This window comes from Temnothorax nylanderi, unplaced genomic scaffold, assembly GCF_030848795.1.
Source record: "Temnothorax nylanderi isolate EJ_2023f unplaced genomic scaffold, tnyl_v1.0 TNYL_tig0439_pilon, whole genome shotgun sequence".
Classification (NCBI taxonomy): domain Eukaryota; kingdom Metazoa; phylum Arthropoda; class Insecta; order Hymenoptera; family Formicidae; genus Temnothorax; species Temnothorax nylanderi.
Window position 1 is genome coordinate 28,040 of NW_027249501.1, and position 6,961 is coordinate 35,000.

General features: G+C 45.2%; 1 protein-coding gene across 5 annotated transcripts in view; it reads right to left on the reverse strand.

Moving 5' to 3' along the window:
- Positions 1-6,274: 6,274 nt before the first annotated feature.
- Dop (microtubule-associated serine/threonine (MAST) protein kinase dop) overlaps positions 6,275-6,961 on the reverse strand; it is a 17,057-nt gene continuing 16,370 nt past the window's right edge. For all 5 annotated transcript variants that reach the window (XM_071721813.1, XM_071721810.1, XM_071721811.1 and 2 more), the window contains one exon: positions 6,275-6,961. This exon is cut by the window's right edge and continues 4,538 nt beyond it. The gene's annotated coding sequence lies outside the window, so the exon portion shown is untranslated.

Consider the following 6,961-nt stretch of genomic DNA (forward strand, 5'->3'; position numbering starts at 1 on the left):
TCGTTGATGTCTAATATTTCGTGAGCGATCAAACCTGAAACTTATGTTTGGGGCTTATCCGCCAGTAAGCACCCGGGGCTGGTCCGCCAGTCTCGTCACTGTGGCGCGCCGGGCGCACGACTTCAGCTCACGGCGATTTCAGGTTAGGTTGTAACCGAACGGTATAACATTGGGTCACGGAACGCTCTTTTATGCCCTCTAAGTCATCGGTCGCCACTCGGTTTGTCCTCAATCCACCGAGAAGGTAAGTATTTATGAGTGTATGGTCAACTAATTTGTTTAAACAATCCTCTTTTCAGATTCTCGACCGGGGTGCCCATTCTCCATCGTCTCCTCTCGGATCATCGACGCTCATCACCAGCCTAGGTATACGTAGTATCGAGATGGCTTGCCACCAGGCTAAGGGTGCCATTACATGGAGCGCGGAAACGCGGAAACGCGGAAGCGCGGAAGACAAAATTTACTAGATTTCCGTCGATCCGTTCCGTTCATTTGATTGCCTTATATTACATGGAGCACAATTTGCGCGGAAAAGCGGAATAGGGAATTATAAAATAAGAATGTTTAGCGGTATTTATTGATTAAAATGCTTGTATTCAATAAATAAACTGAAAAGATAAGCATACTAATACAAATTGCAATGAATTAAGTCAACACACATTTAATAAAGGAATATAAATGTCTAGTTATCACCATATTGTTCCGCTTTTCCGCGCAAATTGTGCTCCATGTAATATAAGGAGAAATAAACTTGCGGAACGAGCGCGTCAAATGTTCGTTCTTTTTCTCTGTACTGTTGCACTCAGATACCTCAGATAGGTTATGTATTTTTATAATATATTCTATCCCGCTTAGAATATTGTGGACAGTTCTCCGTGAAATTGGAAAAGTGATTTAATTGTTATAAACTATTCGGTAGAACAAGCGCTAATGCATAAGTGCCCTATAGCCGTGAAGCTCCGCTGTTCCGCTCAAATGGGATAGAAAGAAGCGACGGAAACGCGGAATCTAGTTACTTTCTTTCCGCGTTTCCGCGTTTCCGCGTTTCCGCGCTCCATGTAATGGCACCCTAAGTCCCGACACCGTGGTAAATTAAGTTAATTAATATTTATTATTTTCAGGTTTTCGGAACGGGTGCCTCATCCGTGTCGCAGGCCCATGGATCATCGCTGTTGAACGCCCGTCAGGACCCCCGCGTACACAAGATGGCTGACCACTGCTCCCCCGAGGTAAGTATAAGTACCGTGGTAAATTATCTTAATTAATCGTTATTATTTTCAGGTTTTTGGAATGGGTGCCTCATCTGTGTCGCCGGCCCATCGATCATCGCTGCTGACTGCCGACCAGGATCCCCGCGTACACAAGATGGCCGACCGCCACTCCCCCGAGGTAAGTATAAGTACCGTGGTAAATTAACTTAATTGTTACTATAATTTTTCGAGATTTCGCCGCTGGTGCCTCATCCCCGATGTCCACTGATGTAGCACCGATGATAAACTCCGACCCAGGTCAACGATTATAGAAGATGGCTGACACCCGTGCAGGTAAGTATCAGGTAAGTAATCGTTAACTCTTTTATTTTCACAAATGTAGTTTCCATTTATTCATAATCTTCGTTTTACACAAACAGGTTTTCGCTGTTACAATATCCGCGCAAGATGGCGGTCGCACGTCTCGCAAAGTGCGAAGTTTCACTTTTCGGTTTACTCGAACCGTTCGCCTTTTGTATCGGCGACAATTAACGCGTTTCGCGGGCGTTCCCGTTGGTTTCGGACGCTGTGGTAATCTAATTATCGTAATCCGGTAGACGATCGCGAACTTTCCGCGACACACCGAGATATACGCGCGAGAGAGATGTTACCTTTACGAGCGCCCACGAGAGACTGCCTCGAGGAATATTCCGCTCTCTGGCTCCCCACCGCTGGGAATTTCCCCCTCCATGGCGTCACGGCCGCTTTCTCTCTGAGGAATGCGCGTTACTACGCAGTACCAGATGGTGTTTACCTGTTCCGGGCGCGCCGGATGTTCGCGGTGGAAAATTCCACTTGCGTACCCTTATGCGTAACATGCTTCATTACCTCCCGGGTAGTGGTTTTTCACTACTTACAATTTTCGCTTTTCGACGGCGCCGACCTACGCGCACGACTCCTACGACGTCCCTATATGGGCACCTGGACCGACTTCTCGGAGAAGATGTCCAGGTGCACTTCGCGGTGTCCGCCGTTGACGGCGACCCCCGGTGCCCACTTCTACGACCCTCCTTGACCGTTCCCCGGCCGCGGTTCCCGTAGCCGATGCCCGGGTACCGTTTTCGCGGACCGTGTCCCCGTATCTCGCGTCCGGGTGTTCGGATCACGACGGCGCCTGGTCCCTCGGGTGTACCAGGTCTTCCTGATGCGGCACCGCTGGCTTTTCCTCGGAAAAGACGCTTGTCCCGCTACTTTTCCTCCCGGTGATCGGATCGCGACGCGGTTCGGCGGTGCCCGCTTTTCGCGATGCCCTAACGTGGCACCATAGGTTACCTCGCCCCTTAGTCCGCTCGATCGGACGGCTATTTACCGCGGTTCCGTATTTCGCCTCCTGGTGATCGGACGACGACGCGGTTCGGTCGTGCCTGCATCCCGCGATGCCCTGACTTGGCACCGGTGGTTACTTCGCCCCTTAGACTGCCCAGTCGGGCGGGTACTGACCGCGGGCCCGAATTCCGTTACTCGGAGCTCGTTTGACTTCGTATCCCAGCGCGAGGTGATATCCGTATGTTTCCGGACCGAAGATTGTGTGTGGCTCGGCGCTTCTTACTCTGCGCTGCTTTGCGATCCACGCGCAACAAATTAACTAAGGTTTTTCCGGCCGAGCCGAGCACTTTCGTGCCAAACGAAAATTAAATTTCCTGTGGATCGTCATGAAAATGGACTTACAAGCTAATGGGCCGTAGCTCAGCGACCATCGTCGCGCAACTTAAGTCTAACTTATACACTACTGCGCCGGACGGACTACGGCAAATCAAACAAAACTTTATTTTATCATGTGTTCCGTCCTCGGAACGCTTCTCGCATCTTATCATCTAAAGGAGGGCCTTCCCCTCGTCGCCCTGGGACTCCTCACCGGAAGACGGGCTCTGGAAGTCCGAGTTGTCCCCCTCGTCTGGCGCCGACTTCTCCCCTTCGGAGGAACCCTCGGGGTACCCCTTATGGAGGGGTTGCGACTGGGAAGCATGCGGTTGCAAGGTTTCCCTCGAGCGTGATTCTGTCTTCCCTTGCACGTGCGTCAGTTTGTGTAGGAGGGAAATGGTACGCACGTATCGTCGCAAAACGGTGTTTTGGCCGACCGAAAAGATGGCGGACCGTTGTTTTCGAGATTGCTCACGCTCACGGCACGTCGGCGAGGTACGGCGAGGCACGGCTCTGAGATCCCGCGATTTCCGCGCGAGAGTTGACATGCCGCGCGCGCGGTAGATCGTCCCGACTCCCGGCCGCGGTAAATCGTCGTTGTTGGTCGTTGTGTCAGTGACAGTCGCGCGTGCGACCACATCGTCCAGCGTTCGCCGCATCGTCTCGGCGTCATTGTCGCCGCCGTTGTAGTGGTGGTGGTGTCGGTGGTGGTCATCGTCGTCGTTGTCGTCGTCGTCGTCGTCGTCGTGGTCGTGGCCGTTGTCGTGGTGGTGGTCGTGGCCGTCGTCGTGGTGGTGGTCGTGGCCGTCGTCGTCGTGGTGGTCATGGCCGTCGTCGTCGTCGTCGTCGGCGCGTCGAGGAATCGGCGCGAGGACGCCGTCGAGTCGGTAAAATGGTCGCGCTCCACCGCGAGCTTTTCTAACCCCCCTGTCGCTATTTATCGCTCCCCCGCGAGAAACGCTGCTTGGTTAGGTTGCTCGAGGGTCCGCGCTGATCCTATGGCACCGGAACGCCGTCACGCGTATTCCCCGTGGTTGCCCGCGTTGACAATGTGACGTGCCGTTGGGGAGTTTACGATTTGGTTAACCTCTGTATTCACGTGCCTAAATTGTTTTATGGAATAGGTAAAACAATTATTTTTTAATAATGTTTTGCATAAAAATTTTAAATAAATTTTTATATTTTTCTCTTAAAAAACAATTATTAAAATATATCCTATCATTTTTCAGGATTAGATGTACGTATATGTATTGAAAATGCAGTGTGGCGGATTAGCCCCGGGGGGTGGCGGTTCAACCCCGGCATTTTTGAGATTTCAATTTTTCCACCGTTGTCGTTTTTGCTCTATACCGGTTAAACAAAGCAACATAGATAAAAATTTCCTATATAAATTTTGTAGCTAAAGGTTCACTCTTTACAGTGGTATACCACGTTTAACTAAAATTATTTATTTTGTTGTTAAAAATCGGCACCGAAAAAAAACTGGCGGTTTAGCCCCGGTCTCCCCTATATTGTTTTTTATTTTTAAATTTCTTCGCGATTGTTCTCGCAGCGCGGTGATCGCGCATACCATAAAAGACGTTGAACTGTTGCGCGTCGCCGCCAAGATACTTAAAAATTATAAAACATTCTCTGTTGCTTGTTCCCCAAATATTATTCGTTTTGCTTACAAAATTTTTCATAAACGAGACTATTGCTTCGTATTTCGTGCTCTTATCTTGCAGATTTATTAGCAAGAAAAAGAAAAAACGTTGTCAATTCGACCGCGGCTTTAAAATGGAATTATGCTGTGTGATAATATAGATATAGGCTGCTGAATATTGCTATGAAATTTTTTTCTGATACCTAATACAATCTACAGTACCTACGTTACAAACTCATATAGCTGATAAAATTTAAATTTAACATTTACTGTAGACACTACAAAGCGCGTGCCATTTATTCTCGACTATTATGTATTTTTAATAACATGTATCAAATTTAATCTTTACATTTATTTGACATCACGCATCAAGATAACTTGAATAAAATCAATTATAATAACCTACTGTCACTATGAATTGTCAAAATGACAAACATGATTCTCGCGCTGACAGTTAAGTACTCTTGTAGTACGAATTGAACCAAGCGAGAGAACTAATCAGCATCTTACATACCTTCTTTAAGAGTGGATTAAATTAGTTCGTTGCACTTGCGTAGATAGGTATATATAACATAACACAATAATACTTGCGCTCATTACGATTGCGCATACTACTTATTATCAGAATCAAGAAACGCGGTAGTGTTTCGCGACAAGTTCACGTGTAACGAAATCGTGTAGAACGCGAGACACACTGTGGAAATATAATATACATTAAAAAATTACCTTTTTATAAAAAAGATAAAAAAAAGTCGCCAAGTGTGCACCTCAGTATAAAAAACTGTTGAAAAAAATCTGTTGTACAAAATTGTTTTAATATAACCAATCAAAAATATAAAATAATTGTCCATTTCAACATAAATAGTGCTGATGATGGCTTATTGAGGATGGCTCGAAGAAGAGCCGAAACGCCCGGAAACTTGTAATATGAAAATATATCTGTCTTATAACATTACGCACTAATAACCGCGTCGACTCTCTTATTGCCAATTTTTCTTTTATGTTCTTTTTCTTTTTATTTGGTTCAATTATCCAATTTCAACATTTTTTTTAATATTTTTAAAATTCTGAAATGTTAAACAGTACTTATGATTAACCTAATTAAATATTCTTTTTACGGAAATTAGCACAATTTATGTTGAAATGCATTTTTTTATATTTTTGATTGGATATATTAAAATAATTTTGTACGGCTGATTTTTCAATAGTTTTTTATACTGGCGCATACACTTAGCGACTTTTTTAAACTTTTTTTAATGCTCCTTATATAGGCTGTTTCCGTCATCATACGAGATCGTGATGTCAGAGGCGAGAAATGACACGCTGAGAATTCTTGCGTACCATTTCCAAATAAAAAGATAGTTGGATAAAACAACTAAACACTTCAAATCATTTCAGCATACTTCAAAAATACTTCGAGAACTATCCTTTTCCCTTGACAGTTAATAAACAGCCGTAAAATGAATGTAATACGAAGGCTAGTTATAAGCCTTCGTATTACATTCATTTTACAGCTGTTTATTAACTATTAAGAAAAAGCGATAGTTCTCAAAGCATTTTTAAAGTGTGCTGATCGAAGTAATCTAAAGTGTCATTATATTCTGTTAGCAGATTCTGTTATATTTCTGCTTGCTGGTATTCTATCGACAAAATTTGTAGCAGACATTTTCAAAATCTATTCTTGATTTGGCTATCTCGGTAATAACGTGTAAATTAGGTGAATGAATTAAACAATGGCAGGTTCGAGACGATAAATCATTGGCATTTATACAAATTCGAATCTTACAATCACACTTTAGTACAATCTCTCCGCTTGCTCTCGACGACAATACAAACAGAAAACGTATGCGCGCAAATGTAGCCGGCGTTTCTTCGACCGCCGAGCTGCCAAACGCAAGCAAACGCAGGAAGATAATCGAGCAATTTCTCTGAATAAAGACTGCAAATGTGTAAAGAAGGTAAAGAGAAGAAAGAAGTAACGCTTCGGACAATGCACTCGCTCGCTCTAGCGCTTCCTTCTCGCCGTCCATAGTCCATCGCAACGGGCGTAGATAGAAGCTAACGGAACGATCCCGAGGAGCTCCCAATGCGAAGGTACGCGAAAGCGAGCTCGCAATCGTCACCTATTCAAGTCATATTTGAAATAAAACTGTAAAATCGTTAGCATTGTCCCGCGAATGTTGCGATTATCAGCGTCGGAATTCTCCGCGATTCCCGACGAAGCGACCACAGACTCGATTTTCCGCGCGTCACAATTCATTCGAAGAGAATTTCGCGACGGATTACAGATTAAACTTGCATGCACCATCGCATATACGCGCATTTGCAACGAAATCGCTCGTTCCGTTCGCGAGGATCTGTACCGACACGTTCCATCCTTAATCTCTACGATTGGCTTTTACGAGAAGGAATTCACATACAATATTAA